A 24,044-nucleotide genomic window follows, 5' to 3' on the forward strand; every position below is an offset into this window, starting at 1 on the left:
AAAAGCCAAACCCTTTCAAAAAGCAGTGGAGCATCACACAGTTAAAGAAGGTCAGCCCCGCAAATCAGTGTTAGATACATAGCAACAGATGCAGAAATCAACTTGTACAAAGCACCATTCTCAAGGAGTTTCTCAGGATCATTTCTTCTGCTAGAGGGAAACGCAGGGATGGTACCAAGGCTAGGTAATTCTTCGTAAAAGAAACTTGCATTTTGTGTTTTAAACATATATTTTTATCTATATATACCTATACATATATAATGCCAGAAGAGACATTTGTGTTCATGTAATTTATCCCCAGGCAGAACGAGGCCATTAAATCTCACCCAAGGATTCCTGTGCTTAGCCGAGAAACCTGGGTTTAGCACAAACCCCACAATTATACCTGACTCTGTATTCTCTGACAGCCCCATCAGCCATTCCAGCAGTGGTGAACAGCAACAGCAACAATACCCTGGATGCTGTCTTTCCCACAAAGAAGCAGTAGTGATGAGCCTTGCATAAGAAAGACTCGCATTTACCCACAAGACGGAGTCAGCTTCCTTTCTCCTGACCCATCCCATGAGTTTGCAAAGGCACCAGCTATCGCTTAAGCTCATCCACATAGGCAATCTATGGCTATTAATGATTTTCTCTTTCTGGTCAATAGCTCACAGGCAGAAGCTGCCTCGCTTTTAGTCGGGCCAATGGAATGGGCTTTCCATAAGCTTCAGGTCTCTTGTGCCCTATTTAGGTCAGGAGTTAATATCCCTTATCACAAGCAAAGGGTCATGTCCTGCCGTTTAAAGTCGGCATACACCAAGCAGGCTGCCAGGATGAGCTGCACCTCTCATCCAGTGAAAGCTGAGCTGAATTGAGACCTGTGCCTGAGCGCAGCAGAGTGAACAACACTGCAATATGCTGCCAAATACACACAGTGCATCCTGAGTGAGCTTTGCACAGAGGGCTTTTCTGGTCTAAGACACAAGATAAAGAAATGGTGCTAAATCCCTGCCTCCCCCTTTTTGGGGGGGTCAGAAAACAGACTACACTGCCCCAGTTTATCATTCTTGGCTTGCTGAAAATCAATAGGTTACAAGGAGTTGCTTCAGTCTGCAGCAGCTTTGACCCCACCATGCTGTCTGGAGAGACCCTTTCTCCCTGCAGTGCAAAGGAGTTCAAGTCCTGTCTTGGAGCACAAGTGGAATGAGTTTAGAGGTCTCAAGACCCCTAAAACACCTTCTGCTCAGATCACATGAATTGCTTTGCCTTCTCTCCATGACTGCCAGACTGCTTTGGAGAGCAGCAGTGCAGAGGCAATGAGGAGCTGTGCTTTTCTGCTCCCCTCTCCTGTTCTCCCTACTCCAGCGCTAGGAGAACAGTATCCACCCCTCAAAATGAGCACCTTAGCCCAACTGCACCTCCCAGTTGGCTTTGTCCCACTGTTCCCTTTTGCTGTTAACTGTATTTAATACATAAGCTGAGTCAGTTGCATTGGCTGATTTCTGCACATAGCACAACCCTGCCAGCCAGTGAATCCCTCTGGGACATGAGGGAGATTCTGCCCTCTCCCTCCATCTCTGAGCAGCCAGCACCTTCCTATTGCCCTCTACAAGGAGGAGAGCAGACATCACCATCATAAAGGATGCACGGTACAACAATGGGCAGTGACAGTCACTCTTCTGAAGATAACAACCTTCACCTTGCTGCTGACCAAACACCCGGCAAAGGGAGGGAATTACACCATTCTCCTCCTCTATCCCTGCTCCCTCCTGCCCCAGCAAAGCAAACAAGGCAAAGGGCTCTGTTGTTTTGGACCCCTGAAGGCAAAAAGAAGAAGGAGAAAGCAGCCCATCCTCCCTGCCTTGCATGTGACGAGCCACAGAAGAGCAGTGGCGCTGCCAAGCCTGGTGACTAAGGCCAAAGAGAGAGGAGATAGAGGAACACAAGGAGCTGCTTGTTTGGGTTTTGTTTGGGGAGGTATTTGAAATTCAGCAGCGACTGGCAATGGAGAACAGAGTCCACTCAGAGCCTCTCTCTCTTCCCATTCATCCCCAGCCCAGCAAAGAAGAGAGGGGGGGATGTAAGCTGAGGAGCAGGAAAAACAACCAGTCTCCTTAGAATAATGCCCGCCTGGAAGAGGCAGCCTCTGCCCACAGGGAGACATTTGAACCTCGGCTTCGTGAGATCAGAGGGAAGTCATGGCCGAAGAAAATCCTTGATTTCCACAGCAGCCTGGTGTTGGTGGAGCCTCTCTCCTTAGCAGTGTTTATGGCCAGGTTCACCTTCCTTGGGGAGGGCCAAGCCACGTTTTTGCCTCTGCCTCAGTTTCCCCAGGTGTAATGCAAATATAACACTATCGTATTTAGATAATGGAGATATTCCTAAGCTAAATGCTATAAAAGAGTAAAGTGATTCCTATGGAGCATTAAAAAGCTGAAGACGAAGATACAGGTTGAATACAAAGAGCACAGCTGTGAAGAAGGCAGCCTATCCATCTATGATGAACTGGGGGAGATATTTCCAGGTTTACAAATGGAGAGAAGACACTACCTTCAATCCTACCTAAAATATTCTATCAATTCCTTGTGCTCAGGTTCAAGAAAGATGAACTCAGTGAGACTGGTTTGCAGAGGAAGATCACTAAGATGACCAGAACATAAGACTTACCAAAAGATACTGATGTATTTGGTCTTGCAGAAGGAAGGTGAAACTAAAATGCTATATTTAAATAGTGAGAAGAAAGCACCAGAGGAAGAAAGAATGGACAGTGATGCCATGAGAATAAACAGGCTTGATCTGGCAAAAAGATATACCCGCGTTAGGTTTCTAGCCACCAGAAGAATTATTGTCCTGGACAGTCAATCATATAGGAGTAACAGGGCAATCTCCCTGCTACTGGTGAGCTGGAGGTCGCTAGGAAGGCAGCTGGCTTTGGGAAGTGGCCTTCTAGTCCTATTCCTCTATATTTAATGCAGAGATGGAAACAGCTTTACACCTCTGTAGCTTCTATAGAGCTGAGTGCAACAGGGGGCCTTTGCATCAAGGTGTTTCTCCATCCTGTGAGATGCCTCCTTGCTGTTTCCTCTCAGGCATTTGGTGAGTCATCAGCAACAAGGTGAATGTTTTCTGGTCTAAGCTTACACTGAAGTCCCCAGTAGCTCAAGGACTCATGTGTCAGCCCACAGACCTGACAGCTACCTTCTGCAGGCAGGAGAGACTCCTTTCCACTTGTGTTCTCTTTTTTACTTCAAGGTCCTTCATGTCTAATGCCTTATCCTCAAGGATACAGATATTTTAGGGGTCCAGGGCAAATTTCAGAGATCAGCTTCATCCTGATAAGATCTAGCACGATGTTAACAGGCCAGGTCACATTCAAACCAGCTGGTCCAAGCCCAGCAGCTTTATTCTATCCTTATTGAGCTATCTTGGAGTCCTGCTCCTCCTTCTCTGAGCCTCAGACTGATGGGGCCTCAGCCCCAAACCTCTGAGTCTCAGCCTCAAACCTCTGGGGGTTGTTGGGCACCGTGGTACTGGGAGCAGAAAACTCTTCTTCATGCACTTACTTCTCTCCCGCCTTACTTTCCTCTTGATGTCAAGGTGAATGTAGCCAGGAGAGATGAAAGAAACTTGCTAAACCACCTCCTGCCTCCTTTAACTTTGCACGTGAGCAAATCTGAATCGAGGGAAATAGTCACTCTGAATATAGTGACCCTTAATCCTCTCCAGTCTATATTATCCCATGATGCCTCAATCACACCTTCACATGCCTCCTGCAGTCATTACTCCTCCATCACAGGTCCCACATGCATATTTGAAGCACTGGGACAAGGTCTTTTGATCTTTCTCCACGTGTGACTCTCAGTCTCTATCCCATGTTTAAATCTCACCTTCAAGTCCAAAGCTCCTGTTGGTGCCTTTCAGTTGTCTAATTTTAGGCAAATTCAAGTTTAGGCTTCTAAAAATAAGATTCCCACTCTCCACATGCACAATGAACCTAAAGGACATGCCCTTTCCAGCCAGGATGCTGATAAATGTGGCTACAGAGCCAGAGAGACCTTCATTCCCTGTGAACTGCTCCTTTCAGTTTCTAAGATGCTGCTGTTAGTGAGACAGAGCTCCTTGGAGACCGAAAGAAAGGATGCAGAGGCAAATACTTCACTTCCCATGGAGACTGGGTTCTGTCCTTATTAGTTTGATAATCTCCTGGTCATTTTGGGTGTAGCTCTGTCCTCAGCTTCTGACACCTTTGTGGCTGCTCTCATAATACCTGGTATTCTTCTGTGAACTCAGACTTGCTCAAGTTATGCAATGAGAAAAGACAGATAACACTAAAAAATAAGGACAAGTAGCAATTACAAAAGAAAATCCCAGCTGTCATTGCTGGAACAAGCTGACAACTTTTCAAATTCCAAATTTAAAAAGGAAAAAAAAAAAACCAATGTATTTTTAAGCAAGTTGAGATTTGAAGGGAAAAAGTTTCATGATTTCCAGATTTTGTTATTTTGGCCACGTTTCATAACTAGGTGAGCAGAGGTGAACAGCACAGAACATAGATCTCTCTATTCAGGCCTATGCGACTCTGAAACAAGATGGTGCAATGCACAGTTAAACCCAGCCCGGATGCAGGAACCCTGGGAGAAGGGTTCCTCAGGTCCACAGGAGGAACAGTCACCACTGCCATGGTGTGACCCCGTACAAGGAATGTGTAGTCCCTCCTCTTCCCTGCCTTGTTCCTCACCACTGGCTGCTACCATTGGTCCAAGTGTCCCTTAACACCTTGTTCACATTGCTATTTTGGACTGGGTGTCCTGTGCTAGTTTGTTCTCATAGAATCATAGAATCATAGAATGGTCTGGGTTGGAAAGGACCTTAAGGTCATCCAGTTCCAATCCCCTGACATGGGCAGGGACGCCTCACACTAGACCATGTTGCCCAAGGCTCTGTCCAGCCTGGCCTGGAACACTGCCAAGGATGGAGCATTTACCACTTCTTTGGGCAACCTGTGCCAGTGCCTCACCACCCTCACAGGGAAGAACTCCTTCCTTATATCTAACCTGAACTTCACCTGTTTCAGTTTGAACCCATCACCCCTTGTCCTATCACTCCAGTCCCCGATGGAGAGTCCCTCTCCAGCATCCTTGTAGCCCCCTTCAGACCCTGGAAGCTGCTCTGAGGTCTCCATGCAGCTTCTCTTCTCCAGGCTGAACAGCCCCAATGTTCTCAGCCTGTCTTCATACGGGAGCTGCTCCAGCCCCTGATCATCCTCGTGGCCTACTCTGGACTTGCTCCAACAGCTCCATGTCCTTTTGATGTTGAGGACACCAGCACTGCACACAGTGCTACAAGTGGGGTCTCACGAGAGCAGAGTAGAGGGGCAGGATCACCTCCTTTGACCTGCTGGTCATGCTTCTTTTGATGCAGCCCAGTTGGTTTCTGGGCTGTGAGCACACACCGAAGCTGGCTCATTTTCAGATTGCACTAAAACAAACCCCCCCTCAAACCCAACAACCAACAACCAACAGCAATAAAAAAACCTCTGATTAATATAAATAGAGGCTGAAAATATGGCTATTTCACTGAAGTCCCAAAGCAACTGACATCTTCTCAGGAGATTACCGTAGTGGACACAGGCACATGTGTTTTATTTATAGCTCTAGTTTTACTGCAATCACTCACTCAAGCATGGCCAGAGCTGTTTATGGGCAAATGCGGTTCACTTCTCCTCTCCTCGACTTTAAAGGGCAGATAGCAGCTTGTCCAGAGTGTTTGCTATGAATTTTATGAGCACAGCTTAATCACAGAGATACAAAACTGTGGCTCAACAAACACAGCTGCAAGAGAGGGAGTCAGATCCCCTCCTTGCTGCCCTCCTAATGGGTGGACTATGATATAGAGATGCTCCAAGGAAGAGCCAGGCTCCCTATTCCTTTCAAAGCCCTGCCTCAAGCCTCCCTTACTTTAATAACATGCTCCATCCATCACTGCTTGGAAGTGTCTAAATCAAGACATGGCATCTCTCTAAAAGGTTAGCTTGTTTCCTACCACAAGTCACAGCATCTGTGCAGTCATAGTTGGATGAACCTCCCATCCATGTCCACAGGAGCTCAGACACAAGGTTGTAGTGATTCCTTCTGGCCTCACAAGTGCTGACTTTCCTTGTCTTCCCCTTTCTGGTGTTCATTGTTCTGCAAAGACATCACTTCAAGCAAATAAGCCTGAGGTGTGTTTACAGAACCAACTATTAAGTGATGATCTTGGTCTATTTCCTCTTGCTAACACCAGATGACCTCTCTTCCCTTCAGTGGTCTCCAACCTTCATTCTCACCACTGTTAAGACCCCTGGAAATCTTTAAAAGCTTTCTCCCTGACCTCATCTGGACTTTATTTCTCTTGCCTGAAATTTGCTGTTAAATGCTCCATCCCTGGCAGTGTTCAAGGCCAGCTTGGACAGAGCCTTGGGTGACATGGTTTAGTGTGAGGTGTCCCTGCCCATGGCAGGGGGTTGGAACTGGATGATCTTAAGGTCCTTTCCAACCCAAACCATTCTGTGATTCTATGTTTATTCCAATGCAGGAAAAGACCTGGCCCAGTTTCATTCCCTATAAACTTGCACTTTGCTGTCACAGTTGTCATCCCTGAGGTTTAGATCTACCTCAGTCTATCTGTTGGCTTGAAGCAAACAGGAGGGTAATCAGAATCCTCCTGACACAGCAAATCTAAAGAGGAGAAAGGGGGAATCAATTTTTAGACTACGTGTTTGGCACTACATAATAGATATAACTCTAAATGCAAGCCATAAAGTTGGAGAGGCTTATAAATTAAATCCATTCTGTCCCTTTTAACTAAAAACTGACCTTACCATAGAATTAAATGTGTTTTTTATCCAGTGATCTATGGAGCTGTAAAATTGGCTGTTTGTTGCAGTGAGATGTTATAGTACAGAAAGGAGCCCCCAGATAGGCATCTACACATAGCTCAACCCCTGTGCTGCTCCTTGGCTTACAATTAACACAGGGCAACCATATGGATGGGAATTTCACCCCTTTCCCTGCCAGGAGAAGGTGACCCACATCCCAGGCTGTCCTCTGAACTGTGGCCAGGCTGGGGATGGGAAAACACTGCTTAAGCAGGGCTGAAAACACATCAGAGTGTGTTCTAAAGATTAAACTGTCTGCACAAATCCAGGGCAGTTTTTGGACCTGTGTCCTCTCCCTGTTTAGTTTACTGTGCCCTAACTACATCATGAGATGAGGAGAGGATTAGATAGTACCCTGGGGTTCAGCAGAAAGCCATAGTGGTGGAGAAAAAAGGGATGGAAGGTCCTTGATTGCTCATTTAGAGACTCCGTCCCCCTACTCCAATAATCATACAGGAAAGTCTGAAATACAAAAGACTTATCACTGGAATCCAGCCCAGAGGACACAATTTAGGATATTCCTGAATGCTTTTGGATGGCCAGAAATTATCAGGCTTTGTCTCACAAGAAAATGTGGTTTTAAAAACTCTGCTGAGTTACAGGTTGGTATTCATGCATATGGGCTCTAAGAGCCTGCAGGAGGCTCAATGCTCCAAGGAACATAATCAACACAGGATTGAAGGCGTTTCAACTCCCAATCAGTACAACAGTGAAGAAAATCACTTGCCCCATGAATGAAACAGATGCTCAGGGAAGTTGGTGGTGTGTTTCCTCATTATTACTGAGAAGTGGTGCAAAGGAGGAGACAAGATCCTTCCCAGACATTGAAAGTCATTGGAGCTCGGGCAGAAAGTCCTACCAGGTCTTCCTGTCTCTTCTACATGTGCACTGGACTTGTGTTGCCCTGTGAGCCATGAAGCATCCATCAGACAGTAAAAGCAGATTCAGGAGTGCAGCCCTGATGGGCCAACGTTACGTTGGGAAACTCATCTCAGACACCACACTCCATTGTGCAACACGTTGACCTCAACTAGTTGTGGGCCAGGCTACTGAATGCAAATCCACACTGCTAGCTAGGTTACTCTTTGGCACATCTCAGGCTATGTACAAAGTGTTGTCCTGAGATGCGGTTTGTGAGTACCACCACCCTGGACACTGATGCCAATGGATCCTTTCTCATTTTGCCTTATCTTTTTCTCCTGGTTACCTATTATTTATTATTTGGCTTGCTAGTGGCATTTTTTATCTGCAGTTATACTGTAGAACCACACAGGGATGGAGCCCAGGCTGCCTGAAGGCCATCCACACTATATAATTGTTCCCAAAATAATGCCAAGCACTATCTAGGGGACAGCATGGGCTATGGACTATCACTAATATACAGACTATTACTAATATATAGACTATGGATTATTACTAATACAAACATGGACTTTTACTAATTAACCATATAATCAAGACTAAGCCAAAGGTGGGGAGATAGGTGCCACAGATAGAGTCCTGTGGCAACAAGTTGAACCACACAAGAAACAAGCCCTGGCATTTATTGTTGATTAGCATTAGATGTGATATTCCACTGATTGCAGATCTGCAGGGATCCAGATCCCCACACGCCCTAGAGATGTTGACACAACAAAGAACTTATAAGGATTAAGTAGAAGGAGAAGAAACTTTCATGGTGCCCAGGTGAAACTCACCTCCACTCCTGTTATAAGAAGAAAAGAGATCTTAGTTGATTTTACAGAGCACAACAATGCTCAGCCTCAGTCAGAGCCTCTACTAGCTGCCATGCTAACAACAGCATCATATTTACCCAGGCTTCCTCATATTCTCTCACCTTGAATATTTGCCAATGTTAGAGCTTTTGTTCTTCAAGGGGAAGAACAGTAAATGTTTTAGTGATCTTTAACCACTTTTGGAGTCTCTGCTATGGATTCTATGAAATCAAGGGAACCAACATTAATCAGCAGCTGGTGTACTGGGCTGGGCTGGGCTGATGTCCTCCACCTCCCAATTCTGTTCACCTATCACACCAGTGCAAAAATGCCAGGCTTTGTGCTGTTACTATTTCAAAGCTATTTATGGCTAATGTTTGACAAACCCCAAATAATGCAGCCATCCAGGACCTGCAATGAATCAAGTCAAGAACATCTGGAAGACAAGAGTCACCAGCAAGACTCCTTGCATCCAAAGAAAGGAAGCAAAGAAAACCCTCAAACAACTTCATGCTTTGGAACTGCGGTTGGATTTTCGCAGGGAAAAATCAGCTATTTGCATACCTGCTTTTTATTAGCCTAAAGCCCTCACTGTTTCTGCCACAGTAATACCAGGGGACCACAACAAAGAGTTGAACCTATTGTAGCAAAGAGGTCAAACTTCCCCAACTTCTTGAACTCTCATCCAAGTTTTCCTGAGGTTAAAAGTACCTAGGAAAGGGTGCAAAGAAACTCATACTTCAGAGATGGCATCAGCTCTGTGGAAGCTGCAGAGGGATAGGGCTGAGATGGAGATGAAGCAAGGTTCAAAGACCACCCAATGTTGATCTCATCTCTGCCAATGGCTCACTTTCCACCCAATTCAAGCCATAGACCAACCAACTGCCTCTGTGCTCAGGAGCTCTACATTGGCCATGCTCATATTCAGCGCTGTACAACCCATGGTGACCAAGTGATGTAAGCCTAAAAAAGCTCACCAGGAAAAGCTCAGGCACAGCATTGGTCAATAATTTGGGAAGGAATACAGCACAATGACTTGAAATGATTGGCCCAGTTGATGACCTGGTAAACAGACAGTCCAGTTGCCACAAGAAAAAGTAAGGATAGAAGGAGAGCCCCAGCTCTCCTCAGATAGAAGCCCCAGCTTCTATTTGATGAGGGCTTGGCAGCAGGACAGAACGCTTACACCACCGGAGCCACTTTCCTGACTAGAAGCCAATTTGCACAGCTAAATCCTGCTTCCAATTACTCCTTCTCTGCCTGTCTAAGGAGTTGCAGTAATCAGACCAACACTTACAGAAAAGGATGTCTGAGTGGCAGGATGGGCCACGGAGTGGGAAGTATGGCTGAGCAGCATCGTTAACTCTCCACCCCATTGTTGGCATTTGCACTAGGGTGATTGATTTCCTTTTCCTCCCTTCCTCCTCCCAACTACAAATAACTTCCACAGGGGGATCATGCTGTCTGCTCCGTAATCAACAGCAACTTCAAAAGGCCTTAGAGCTAAAAGGAAACCTCTGAGGGCCAGCATTAAGTGGGAAACACACACAGCATTTGGGTTGTAATTTGAGGTGAGAGGCTGGGGTTTTAATAACCACATCGCTACAACTTGCTGTGCACCTTGCGGTTCATAAACTGCATTTATGAGTGCAGGAGGTTGCAGGAAGACTTTGCAAGTCCATGTGAAAAGCAGCCATGTCTGATGTGGAGCATCCCATGTGTTTAGTTGTGCAAGGTAGTTGTATTTATCAGCACCTTTCCTGTCACTCCCCAGCACTGTCCCCTGCACACAAGCAGACCCTGGTGACCCAGCTCCAGCACTGGAAGAGTCCTGTTTAGATCCAACCACCCTTCTGGGCAAGGGAAGGGAGGTGACAAAAATTACTGCTTCATCCCACATTCCCCTCATCATATAAAATGGAAACCCTTGTGGTGAGTTCCTCTCTAAACATGTTTGAAACCTATTCAAGATAGAGAAGAAAGGTGTTTCCGTTCCCTGAACCTTCTAAGGTGAGCTCCAGCCCAAGAAATAGTCCTTTTACATGCTGGGAAGGTAGTAGGAATCAGAGCCAGCTTTACCAGCCATCTTCCTCATCCCCAGCACTACATCCCACATCATACCTGTTGCTGTTGGTACTCAGGTGCTGTCCTCATAGGCACTCTAAGATGGTCTTAGAGGTCCTTTTGTGGAGATCTTTGCTACTAATCAGAAGGCAAAAGCCAGACCAAGCAAGGGAAGGACCTACTGGCCATCAGCCCCACACAACCAGGAAGAAGGAGCTTGTGGTGGAGGATCCCTTCAAATGCAGAACAAGCCTGAAACCTCAGCTTTTCCCAGGACAACAAAAGAAGCTGTTCACAGCAAGGCTTCTTACGGAAGTAAAAGAAGCGAAGTATCACATCTTAGGGCAAGGTGTGTGCACATTTCTGATCAAAGATGCTGTAGCATCACCACTGGCCTCAGCCCAGCCAAAAAAAATCAATGTAAGACTATAGAGACATAAAGGGGTATGGACTTACCAAGAGGGTCCTTGAACAGAAAAGTGAGATTAAGTCAACAGGACATCAAACCAGGACTTTGTCCCAACACCGAGCAAGGACAGTCTCTGCTTCTTGAGGGGTGTTAAGGCTGTCTCACACAGTAAAAGGTTTTGCTCTCATTCAAAATACCTCAGCACCCTTATATTTCAGCCCCCAGACGTCAGTCCCCATCAGTTCTCTTCCTTTCTGAGATACCAAGCCCAAAGAGTGCTGTCATACAGTCCCACATTGGAGTTTGTCCTGCTAGACAACCTTCAGTGCTTCTTGCAGGCTCAGCATAAACAGGTCAAAGAGCAGCTTCTGAGGGCACCTATGTCCAGCGGGGACACCAAAGTCTGCAGCACTCCTGTTTCTTCTTCACAGAATAACAGATGATGGAGGGACATCTGGAAATCACCTCCTCCAACCCACCCCACCATCTTCCTTGGTCTTGGTAAAGGGTCAGGCTCTGGACTGAGATTATCCCATTCAGGGTCTTGCTGCCAAAACCTCCCCTTCCAGTGGCTTTTCCATCCCTGTAGGCACTGCCCATAGACAGGCAACTGTCTGGTGTCAGAGGGATGCCTTGGGTACCTCTATAAGCATGCAAACTCTCATGGCAAAGGATGCCTTCCTGATATTTCCATGCATCCCACTTAACTGGATCCCCCAGCTAACTGGCATTTTGCTGGGATCTCTCCCAGCTTCCCCCTTGCCCTCCCAGCCTTGCTGCTCTTCTGACTGCCACCATCTCTCCTGCTGGTAGCAGAATCGTCTCCATCTGGAGAATCTGGAAGTCCTTACAGCACTGCTATCCCTACTAACATATCTAAAAGCCCCAGCTGGCAGAAGCCAGCAAGTCACGCAGGACAGAAAATATTGAACATTGTGCATGTTATTTTTTGTGAGCATTCAGAATATGCAGCAAATGTACTTTCACTATATATTTATTCCTTCACTTGCCCTCGTGGCTGACCTGCAAGTGCTAAGATGGGTGATTGGAAGGACAGTGCTGTGTCACATCTGCTGCCTCTATTGAGATGTAACTCAAAGACCCACTGACCCCCCCTCTCATACATGTTTCTTTACCCACATGCTGTATGGACATAATCCACATGGTCCTTATCACAAAATCTGACACTCATTCGTGTTGGCTGCATTCATAGGAGCAGACAAGGCACTAAATGTCCTGATCTGAACATAAGATCTTTACTATGAGGGTGCTGAGACGCTGGCACAGGGTGCCCAGAGAAACTGTGGCTGCCCCATCCCTGGCAGTGTTCAAGGCCAGGTTGAATGGGGCTTGGAGCAAACTGCTCTAGGGAAAAGTATCCCTAATGATCTTTAAGATCCCTTCCAACACAAGCTGTTCTATGATTCCAGGATTCTAGGATTTGCCACACACTCTTCTTAAATCAAAACCCACCCCTAGAGCCATCAGTTTCCCTAGAAAGATGCTGTGCCTCGGGTAACACTTGCAAGGCAGGCAGCATGTCAGAGCATTGACTAACCATATCACTGCCAAGCTCCAGCCCAAGCGTTCATCTCAAGGCAGTTCAGCCCTGAAGTTCTTTGCCATCTACACATTTAACATCACTGAAGGCCTAACAGGCAGCAGCTGTACACGCTGCTAGGTTACAGAGATTTTTCTCTCCTCCCATCCCTGATTTCTGCCATAAAATTCATAGGCCCTGCTGTAATTTTAACTTCAGAGAGAGATATTCTTGGGGCTCACACAAGAACTGAATTCCCTTTCCATTGCCTGCATATGGTGAGCTTCCACTAAGCTCCAAAATGCAAGGAGCTCACCCCTGCTGCATTCTTTGTATGCACAAAGGTGAGGAGCTTTTTGCCAGCAATTAACCCTTGTTTCAGCTCAATAGGGCTGATCAGATTGTACAACGACATCTGAAAAGGGGAGATTAGCAGGCCAAGCTCTTTAGTACATAAGACATCAGTTCAGTTACTCAAAATGAGATTTCCCTTTTTTCACTGGCATTTGATTAAAGTCTTTTCAAGCAGTCCTTTCCACCTTCCAGATGCTTAACTCAGGTGACAGAGAAAAACTCCTTCCTTTTCGTTTGTCTTTTGTCTGGGAAATGGCAACAGGATGTGTCTCAAGCATGGTCAGAACAAAAATCATGCCTGGAAATCACACATAAATGTGAGTGTAAGTCTACATATGTAATGCATAGCTTTGGCAGAGCTGACCAGAGCCCAAACGTACAAAGGTTTCCATAGCATGGTTTGAGAAGGGAGAAAATAATACTCTTAAAGCAGGAGCAGAGTCCAGAAATAGATCGTGAGAGGATCAATTTTTGCTGCATACTGATTTATTCAAACCTCTCACAGTGGCAAAGCCCTCTATAACAAAATATCTGATTACAGGACTATGACCATAAATTCCACATACCCTCAAGCAATGGCCAATGAATAACTGACTTGTTAAGGGAACGAAGCTGCACAATGAATAAATCTACCAACAGGGCTTTCAATACAAAAGACCCCATCAGGACAAATTTCCTTCTGAAGGTGTATTGACTTTCATTTGCAGGAACCAGCAGATATTTGTTTCCAGGACATAGCCATTGTTAAATTGCTGCTAAACAACATAGAGCATAAGACTCCTACCCCAGGCTTAATGTACTTGTATGTCAAAATGGGCTGGACTATACAAAGGACCATTCTGCAAGATGAAATGTTACACAAGCTCTCCTGAAAAAGCATGTGTTTGATCCAGAGGGAACAGGACACTTCCAGACCCTCCGCTGTAGAAAGGCATCAAGAAAATAAGGCTTGGGAAAGACAAGAAAACATGACTCAGGAGGAACGTTTAAGGGTGGACATGCATTCGCAGTCAAAACACAAGAAGAAGGATTCATGCCTTGGCTGCTTGGCTGGTGCCCTTCATCTCAGAATCCCTAAGGAAGGGTTGTTTGACCAAGTTCGTTTGAACGGCTGGCACAGAGCCCCGTTGGGAAGAAGGAAGCCAGGCATCCCCATTTTTAAATGAAAACACTAAAGTGCAGAAAACCCAATGTCTCAATGAAGTGTGACCTGAACCCCTGGCCTGAAACACGTGGTTTGGCAGTGGATGAGATCAGCCTTACAGTGCTCTTGGTCCTCAGTGAGGATGGCACTACAGCATCTCTTAAAATGCAGCCATGGGATTTGGTGTTGGGTAGACCAAACATTCAGTAACATGCGTATCTGTAGGCTTAAACGGTCAGCTGGGAAGTCCACAAGAAGACAGGAGCACAGATGGGGTAGAGACAAAGCATTTCAGCTCCAGATCTATTCCAGCGTGGAAATTGTGATGACCCCTATCCTGAAAGCATTTAGAGTGAGAGCTATACTAACTCTCAATGAATATGGAATAGGTAGGTCTGCCAGGAATGGGATAATCCTAATATCTGGCAGAGCGAAAAAAGAAAAGAGCCATTTTGCAATCAGTAAGGACTTTGTTATGGGCCAGCTGAGCTCAAAGAACTGAGGGACCATCTCCATTTAGCAAAGCCAGCCTGATAACAGGGAGTAGACAAGGTGAATATGCAGGTGGGAGTGCTGACAGAGCCTTGGGTGACATGGTCTAGTGTGAGGTGTCCCTGCCCATGGCAGGGGTTTGGAACTAGATGGTCTTAAGGTTCTTTCCAACCCAAACCATTCCATGATTCTATGATTCTGTGATGCTCACTGGAAAAAGGATTTTGCAGACTTTATGTATCTCGCTTCATACATTCACTTCAGTGCACCAACATATTGACATGCTGCACTAACACACATTAGATTACAGCTCTTTGTTTCAATTTTTATCCCCAGATACTCCAAATGGGTAGAAAGTCTAGATTTCCTTACAAGGTCTCCATCCATCCTTCCTCCATATACCATTTGTTTTCCCCGATCGCCATTGTCCAGGGACAAGGCATGACACCAAACACAGCAGAGCTTTTGCAGTCTCAACAGCTCATTTATCATCAGCTCCTTGATCAATGTTTTATGAAGGGATATTTTAGACAAAAACACAGAAGGAATAGAAGGAAAGGAAGAAACGGTCCCCAGTTTAATTTTGATAACATTGACAGGGGGTGATTCGCTCCAACAAACTGAAATCAGCAAATCTTCTCTCATGTTCTCTGACAGAGGTAACCAATTTACATTCCCATAAAGGGGGCAGTGATGTGTGTCTGCGTGAGACATTCACCAATCGAGCAGCCCTCTCATTTTAAATATTATCTTTCTTTTCCTTTCTTTCCCCTCCTCCCCCCATTCCCTGAGAGCTTCCTGGAGCAACATGACAGATTATTGCAGCATAATCAGACTAATACAAAACCCTCTCTCCGAGAGGCACCACGAGGTATTTCTAAGTCCAAGATGTGACGACAAATGGAAGTTCTAAAGGGACTTGATTTAATGATCATTTTCTCTTCTTCTTTGTTGTATTTTGTAGCCTCAACATACTACAAACCATCAGGTTGGATATAAGGAAGAAGCTCTTTACTGTGAGGGTGCTGAGGCACTAGAACAGGTTGCCCAAAGAAGTGGCAAATGCTCCATCCCTGGCAGTGTTCAAGGCCAGGCTGGACAGACCCTTGGGCCACATGGTCTAGTGTGAGGCATCCCTGCCCGTGTCAGGGGGTTGGAACTGGATGATCTTATGGTCCTTTTCAACCCAAATCATTCTATGATTCTATGATTCTATATTAAAGAGGCAACGATCACACAAAGTGCATGTAAGAAAAGGCATGCATGCTCTCCACATGGGCTTACATGTCAGATTGCTCTCCAAGAGAGATGTTTGATTTCTAGTTGGTGGTTTCTTACCTTCTAATAAAATACCATCAATACTAAGTTGGGATTCAAAGATTGGTTTGAGTTGGAAGGGACCTTAAAGCTCATCCAGTTCCAACCCCCTGCCATGGGCAGGGACACCTCACACTACACCAGGTTGCTCCAAGCCCCTGTGTCCAACCTGGCCTTGAACACTGCCAGACATGGGGCAGCCACAGGGCAACCTGTGCCAGTCCCTTACAGTAAAGAACAACTTCCTTGTATCTAATCTAAATCTCTCCTCTTCCAGCTTAAAGCCATTCCCCTTATCCTATCATTATATCCTCTTGTAAAAAGTCTCTGTTCAGATTTCCTGTAGGCCCTTTAGGTACTGGAAGGGATGGTGTGGTGCTGTGGGAAAATTGCCTTTGGCCAGCAGGAGTGTTAAGAAGGGTTACAAGACACATGGGACCTCCTATCCTGGAATGCTGGAGGATGCTGAAGACCAGGATAACATCTATGGTTGTCCTGACTTGGAGAAATGAGGGTTTCCACAGCTCCCTGTCATGGTGATTTGGGGCTTAAAAGGTTGCTTCGCTAAGGATTTGGGACCTGAGGGAGCCACACATCTAAAGAAAAAGAGTGCATCTCAATTCAAAAGAGGTCCCTGTCTCTTTGGTGCATATGGGACACTGAAATACTGTTTTCCCTGGCAGAGATGTGGTTCAAAGCAGCTGAGACTCAAAGGAGATCCATATCCCCATCTTTGCTGCAAGAACTCTGCCCCAGCCCCTTTCTTCAGAGCCCCAAATCCCCACCCTGCCCAAATATATGGATGGACATCACAGAATCAACTAGGTTGGAAAAGACCTTTAAGATCATCAAGTCCAACCATCAGCAAGTTACCTTTGCCTCAGTCCAGTTTTACCCAAGCACAAGCATCTCTCTCCTGCCCTCTTCCATCCCAGCACCTTCTTCAAACCTCAAGCAAGCATGGAATTTGGGGAAGGAGCCATGAGAAGAACACAGGAGCATCCTGTGCACGGCGAGTGCCGAGATGTGCCAGGGTCTCTGCACTTTGCAGCCACATAAAGCCATTCCTATATGTGCTGCGACACCAAGAAAGACAAATCTGCAAACCTCCAGGCCAGATGCCAGCTCCTTTCCCTTTGAAAGCTCGCTTGGGGATGTGAATTCTCTTCTTCAAGGGGAGGAGGCGAGCTAGTTACAGAGACAGCCTGTCATCCATCTTGAAGAAAACCCTCTTCTCCCTTTGCACCTATCCTAGCAAGGTATTGAGCAGCATGGATCATGCCCAGGGAGAAGCTTTGCCTCATAATCAACACAGCTAATTAATGAGCCAAGCTGATAGCCTGCAACAGGTATCGATGGCAGGGGATTTCCTGCTACGCTTGAGGTATGGGAGAAGGTGGGTTTGGATCTGGAATCACAGCGCATCCCCCTCTGCTTCCTAAAAGTAAACGGGGGAAGAAAAGCCATCTGCAGGCACCCTAGGAAGCCCCTTCATCATCTTCTCCCCCCTCTCCTAAAGCAATGATGGGGCACAATCTCTGCTGGTCAATACTCTGGGCTGACTCCCAGAGTGCTTGGGCATCCCGTTCCCCACTCATAGGGAGCAAGGGCTTGCACACAGCATCTAAGCAAGCCCTTGGGGCTGGGGGTTTCCCCCCCACCATCATCCTGGCCATAGGGGTGAGCAGAGCCGCACACACCTCTTGCACTCCGTTAGCGTCCCAAATAGCCTCTTCTTTCACAAGAATGCTGAAATAGGAAAGAAGTGTGGGGGGAAAACATGTGGGGGAGTATGGTAAAAATACCGGGGATAGGGAGGGAAGCCCAAGGGAATGTGATGCTCGGGAATAAACCCCGTGGAGCGGCGTGTTCCGGGTGCCCTTCATGCAAGCCCAGCCGTCGGGGCTGCCGGTTTGTTGGAGGTCTTTGGCGGGGTAAAGAGGGGGTCTCCGCTCCAACCGGCTGTGCCGAGCATCCCTGCGCTCCGGGGGCTGCGGGCGACCATAGCCGGGCTGCGAGCGCCACCTCCCCGCCGCTCGCCGCAAACCCCGTGCCCCTCCTCTAGGTAAAACTGCGGGGTTAAGGGGGGACCCGGACACTAGGTTGAGGTGCCCCCCATCCCTTCTCAGCCTTTCCCACCCGACGTTGCAGCGGGGATGGCCCCGATGCTGTGGGAAGGAAGGAATGCAGGTGATGGGGGGGGTCGATAAGTTTGGGGTGGTTGGAAAAAGGGGGCTATGGGGTGCTGGAAAGGAGGGAAGGGGTGTTTGTGTGTCCCCCAGACCATCTCTGAGTGCCAGTACTCAGAGGGCAATGCATCTCTCCCTGGGGTGGAACAGCAGTGGGATGGGGGGGTGTTTTCCCTACCATGGAGGTTGCCTTTGGCTGCTCCTTGAGGGTCTGGCTGGGGTTCAGCAGTCTCCCCCCCAAACACACACACACTTCTCAGCCCCGGTAGGGGGTCTGTCCTGTTCCCCTGCCTCAGTTTCCCCCATTAAGGGGAACAGGGGTATAGACCATTCATTAACAGATGCTCCTGCTTTGCAGCCAGTCCTTCCCTGAGCCTGCCCACCTTTGCTGGAGAATTAAGGGGGATGCAAGCCCCTACCCCTGCACCCAGGGCTCTGAAACAGCATCCCAAGTGCTATGGAAAGGACCAGGAGTACTGCTCCTTCCCTTGTCCCTGTCCAGTTCCTGCCCAGCCTTCCACTTCACCCTCCGCAGCGGAAGCGATGCTGCACCCCAGCCCCACTGTAACACGCAAAGCAGAACATGGGGGTCCCCTGGTGTGTGTGTCCCCAGCACCCCTGAGCTCTCCATGCCCATGTTCTGCATCTGAGACCCACCAAGCAGCACGTCCTGTGTGCTCAATGGCCCCTGCCTGGCTCAGACCCGTGGCCACCCTATCCCTGGCAGTGCGGCTTGGCTGAGAGCTGGTGCAATTCCTCAGCACCCTCCGAGGGTAAAAACCTCTCCCTCTCTGCCCTGCAACCTTCTTCCTCAGCGAGGTTCTTGGGCACAGTAGTGACTGCGGGACCCAGGTTAATGAGTCATTAATTAATTAGGGACCCACTTAATATGCACGGGGAGTTGTTTGTTTCCTTTAGCAGCCCGGACTTTGGAAGCGATCCCAGCTCTGCGAAGCCTCCAGCCTCGTCTCCCAGCTGATAATAGATAATACAGATATTTCAGCACCAGCCAAAGCAGAGTCATCATCATTAATACACAGTCCTCCCTGCTACGCGGTGGAGGTCGCCACTCAGCGCCGCGGAGTGCCCGGGGCTCATCCCTATGGCTTTTCCATAGGCTTTGCGTTGCCAAGCGAGAGCAAATCTACAGCTAGTCAACAGGTAACAGGGATGAGGAGGTGCACCCCGCACCTTGACCACCTCCCGGCACCCTCGCAGGGAGCAGCGGCTTTTGGGGCGATTCTCGCTCTGCCGCGCAGGCAGGTTTTGGCATCTGTCAAAAGTAGCTTCGCTCTTCCTCACCCCCCTCTTCCCCTCCTCCTCCTCCCTCTGCCATCAGCTGTCAGCTGGCCCTGGCGCTCTGGAGCTGGATTGAGCTTGAGCCTTGGAAAACCCCAGCTCCAAAGGGATGGGGTGATTGGGGATGGAATGGGGGTGTCTTGCCCTCCATCCCTTTGACCTTGCCTTGATACTTCCCTCCCTACCACCTCCTCTCTATGCAACTGATTCACAGGGGTTGTTTCCTTGGCCAGGGCAGGATGAGGGACGAGTCACAACCTTGCAGAGTTGATCTGCAACCCGTGCCTTCGATTGTTGGGGAGCGACGCCTCCTCTCAGCCAGGACCGGGGCACAACCAGGCTGAAAAGTCCCTTTGAAAGCTCTACCTGTTCCCCCTCACCCTGCTCTTCCTTCCAGCCTTGGCAGAGCCATGGCAGAAACACCTCTCTGCGAAAGTCTGAAGATGCATCAACAGCCACCCTCCATCAGCGAATGTCAGGCCGTGAAAGGGAAGGGGGCGGTGGGGGAAGAGGGAGAGACAAATTCTGCGATTCATTCCCACACAGGGTGATTCAGAACAAGATGCTTTGTAATTACGCATCCCTGATGGAGACTCCTTCCCTCTCCACTTCCACCCCCCCCCCCAGCTTTTCCCTCCCCAAAGAAAGGCTAAGCCATGCCTGGGCGCCAGCATCCCCCAGGAGCCCAGCACCGGGAGCAGCGTTTGTGTATGTCTGTGCCATACTCTGATCTCTACATAGGCTAAAGGCTGTTTTTCTCCTATAGTGTGAAGCTAAGTGCTGATAAATGGCATTTGGGGTGGGACATTAGCAGCTCATCACCTCCCCAGCTATCGCCTCCAGCCCTGGGAAGGTGCCACACAAGCGGTAAAGCAAGCAAGGATTCCCCCCAGCAAAAAAAACCCCATCCCAGCTCTCCAAGGAAAAGGCAAGGAGCTGGGATAAGGGCAGATTCATGCCCGGGGCAAGCGGCTGCCTATCCTTCCGAGACTTTGTTTGCCAACATTGCAGGCTGAGGAGTCCCGGACCTCAGGGCTGCCCGCGAAGGCACCGCGGCTTCGCAGCACTTTGCAGGCTATCTCTGCAGCTCTCTCCCCGTCGCGATTCCCAGCTCCTTTTCCCTCCCCATGGCTGCCTTCTCCCCCAGCAACAACCCGGTCCCCAGCTCCTCTCCTTCGGACACGAACGCATTTCCCCCCATCCGCATCCTGCAGACATCAATATTTTCCACCGCCTCTTGATGTTTGCCCACAGGACCCGCATGCACGAAAGTTAAAACTTCCCATGGCAGGGAGCGATTATGCTCCATCAGTCCAAATTGCGGAGCGGAGGGGATGAAAACATCCTTCGGGTGCTGTTTCCAGGGGCAAAAGCAGAGGAGCGGGTACCCAACCGCTGCTTCCCTTGGGGATGAAGAGAGACATCCCCCCCTCTCCCTGCACTCAAGGCAAAGCGCAGCCCGGAGAAGTCGTGTCTCCCCTCTTCCCTCCCCTCCGAGGAAGAAGGAAGGGTGGCCGGGAGCCCCTTACCTTGCAGAGCTCCCCCAGGTTTTATATCCTCCTTCTTCCCTTTGTCAAATTCCAAATGGAAACCAGCAACATATCCAGGGGTAACCAGCCCAACATTGGGCAGCGCGTGAAGTCCAGAAGGATGGCAGAGCTCCCTCTCTCCCTCTGCTCCCCTCCACTCTCGCCTCTACATATATATATACATACGCACTTATATATATATATACATGTATATATCAAATGGAAAAAGGGAGGAAAAAGAAAACTAAAAGAAATGGGGGTGGGGAGGGAGAGGAAGGGAGAACCTTTGGTGTCTCTGCAGACAGGCAGGTGGAAGAGAAAAGCTGCAAAGAACGAAGCCGTTTTCCGAGGAATCCTTAGGAGAGCGGAAAAACGCCGTTAAAAGCCAGTAAATCATTAGATCCAAGCAGACAAGCAAGTCTTCTCCGTTAAGAAAAAATCATAGAGCAGGGTTCAGAGTAGCTTTCCCAGCAGCGAAGAGCGAGAAGGGTCTTCTTCAGAAAGAGATGTTTGTTTAAAATCCACTCGTCTGCTTTGCTTGCTTTCTTCTTTCTCTCTTCTCCCCCCACTTTTGCTTCTCTTTTTTCTCTTTGAATTTAGCTTCTGAATCTCTCTCTGTGAAACTAGATCCAGTCTTTGTAGCCAGGGGCTGCATTAAGGATTACATCAGGCTTTTATAAGCTTTCCAGATCACACATTAGAGTGAGAGAGAGAGAGAGAGGGAGAGGGAGGGAGGGATAGGAGGGAGGGATAAAATGCACACACACACATACACACGCACACGCACGGATCGGAGCTTTGTAAAACAGGCAGCTATAGGCAAGGACCTGAACCACCACGGTATCGCATCGGGCATGCTCCGCTAGCCTATAGGAGGAGAGGAAGCATGGATGGATGGATGGATGGATGGATGGATGGATGGATGGATGGAAGGATGGAACAGAAGAGCCAGCGAAAGCCGGAGTGGGTTGGCGTCTGGGCAGCTCAGCCTCCCCGGGACAGCTTAGCCCTAAAGCGGGGAGCCAGGAGGTGAAGAGGGAGCCGGGATGATGATGGAGGGATGGGGGGATGACAACGGCTCTGCTTTCCCCCCTACTAAAGAAAACCCCTGCGGGAGAGGTGCGCGTCGCCGGCCGAGGGATGCGCAGACACCCGGCTCGCCGCTCCCGGGTACCGGATTGGGAAGGGGCTGCTGGGAGCCAACAACCTGGGGAGGGGGACGGGAGATGGGATGAGGATGGCGGGGAGCCCCGGAGCATGGGGGGTTCCCCCAGCACCCCGGCTTGGCCGTGGCTTTGCCCAGGCTTGAGACAGCAACAGCCGTTAACCCTTTCTCACTTCTTCCCTTTTTTACCTCTTTCCTAGCATCCTCCCCAACTCCTTGCTTCATCAACCCACACATATATGAGGGGAAGCGGGGGGGGGGAAGTGTGTGTGTGTGTATCACACCAATGTAACACCCGAGGGTGGCAGGAGGATGAAGGGGAAGGAAGAGTTTGAGCAGATGGAGGAGGAAGACCGGGGTAAAAGGTACGTGCTACATCCCAGCAGCTTGGAGGTAAAGGTGTTGCCTCCGGGTCTGCAGCCCCGGGAAGGCCCCTTGGTAAGGAGGAGCCTGCGGAGCAGGGGGGTGGGAAGGGGATGGAGAGGAGAGGGATAAGGCTGGAGAAGGGGGGAGAACAGGGGGACTTCAGCATCCTGCCAGACTTCAGGACCTGCCCCTTGTCTTTAACCCTTCCTGCTCCATGAGGAGGAAACCAGCCCCTTTCCCTGACAAAACCACCCCCATCCCTGCTTGGGGCTGCTGCAGTGGAGGGACACAGACCTGCCCAAGGGGCAGAGGCAAAAATCCCAGCTGCCTTCACCCTCTGTCCCTCAGCCTTCAGGGAGGGTGGGACCACCCCATTCCTTCCCCCCAGGGACTCCCCAGGGAACCTCCATCCCCTTCCCTTGGCCTTCTTCCCTTTTACTCCCTTCACTTCACCCCATCCAGCTCTTTTCCCCCGATTTCCCACCTCCAAACCTCTTTCTAACCCCCCCTCCCCAAAAATAAAGAACTGCCAGGTGAAGGGAAAAAAGGAGGATACTGTTTATTTAGGGGAGATGAACATGAAGCGCTGGCTGGAGCGCAGCGACCCAGCCTCTCCTCGTCCCCAGTCAGCACTGCAGCACTGCTGGCCAAAGGCATCTGTGACATCTCCAGTTAAGCGGGGACTGGAGCAAAGGGGCAGCAGGGGCCTGAAATACTGGTTTTTAGCCGACAGGCGGCTATGCTGGATTAGAACGGTGCATGCTCCGAATGGAAATCTCTCCCTTTCCCTCTCCAGCATTCAGGAGTTTGTTTTTCCTTCAAGAAGGCTTCCACCGAGTTCCCCAGGGATTTCTTCTCCCCTTTCTCCAGCTTCTCTTCCTCCAGCCCTCGCATGTGCAAACAGGATTGGTGAAAGCTTTGGTGGGAACAACACGGTGCATGGCAAAAGGAGCCCATGCAAAGCAGTGGGTTCTGCCCCTGTGAGCCCCATGGGGCAGCCGTGCAATGCCTTTGGGGTGGTGGGGGAAGAGGGGAACACTCACCTTTGTCCTGTGAGAGGGAAATGGGTTTAGACTTGAACAGGGGAAGTTTAGGTTACATATAAGGAAGAAGTTCTTTACTGTGAGGGTGGTGAGGCACTGGCACAGGGTGCCCAAAGAAGTGGTGAATGCTCCATCCCTGGCAGTGTTCAAGGCCAGGTTGGACAGAGCCTTGGGTGACATGGTCTAGTGTGGGGTGTCCCTGACCATGTCAGGGGGTTGAAACTGGATCATCTTAAGGTCCTTTCCAACCCAAACCATTCTGTGATTCTATGATTCTATGCAGATTAAGGTGCAGCTCACATCTCTCCTATGTTATAAGGCAAAAAAGCTCAGCACAAGGAAAAAGTGCCACTGACAAAACTAAACCCATTTCTAACCCCCATTGCTGCAATGACGGAAATCTCATCTTTGTGGGAATACAATGAATGATTTCCTTGCAGCCCATTTCTATGCAGCCCTAGGTAGAGTAATCCATGAATGCCTAGACCCACATTTAACAAGAGAGTGAACATGACCCACA

The 24,044-nt window shown here is 48.8% G+C and overlaps 1 protein-coding gene across 7 annotated transcripts in view; it reads right to left on the reverse strand.

The window, feature by feature from the left end:
* The window catches only part of ADGRB1 (adhesion G protein-coupled receptor B1), a 290,268-nt gene extending 269,234 nt beyond the window's left edge, over positions 1-21,034 (reverse strand). For all 7 annotated transcript variants that reach the window (XM_030496436.1, XM_030496423.1, XM_030496399.1 and 4 more), the window contains exon 1: positions 20,951-21,034. The gene's annotated coding sequence lies outside the window, so the exon portion shown is untranslated. The remainder of the gene's footprint in view (positions 1-20,950) is intronic.
* Positions 21,035-24,044: the final 3,010 nt, after the last annotated feature.

This window comes from Strigops habroptila, chromosome 1 (assembly GCF_004027225.2).
Source record: "Strigops habroptila isolate Jane chromosome 1, bStrHab1.2.pri, whole genome shotgun sequence".
In the NCBI taxonomy this organism is placed as follows: domain Eukaryota; kingdom Metazoa; phylum Chordata; class Aves; order Psittaciformes; family Psittacidae; genus Strigops; species Strigops habroptila.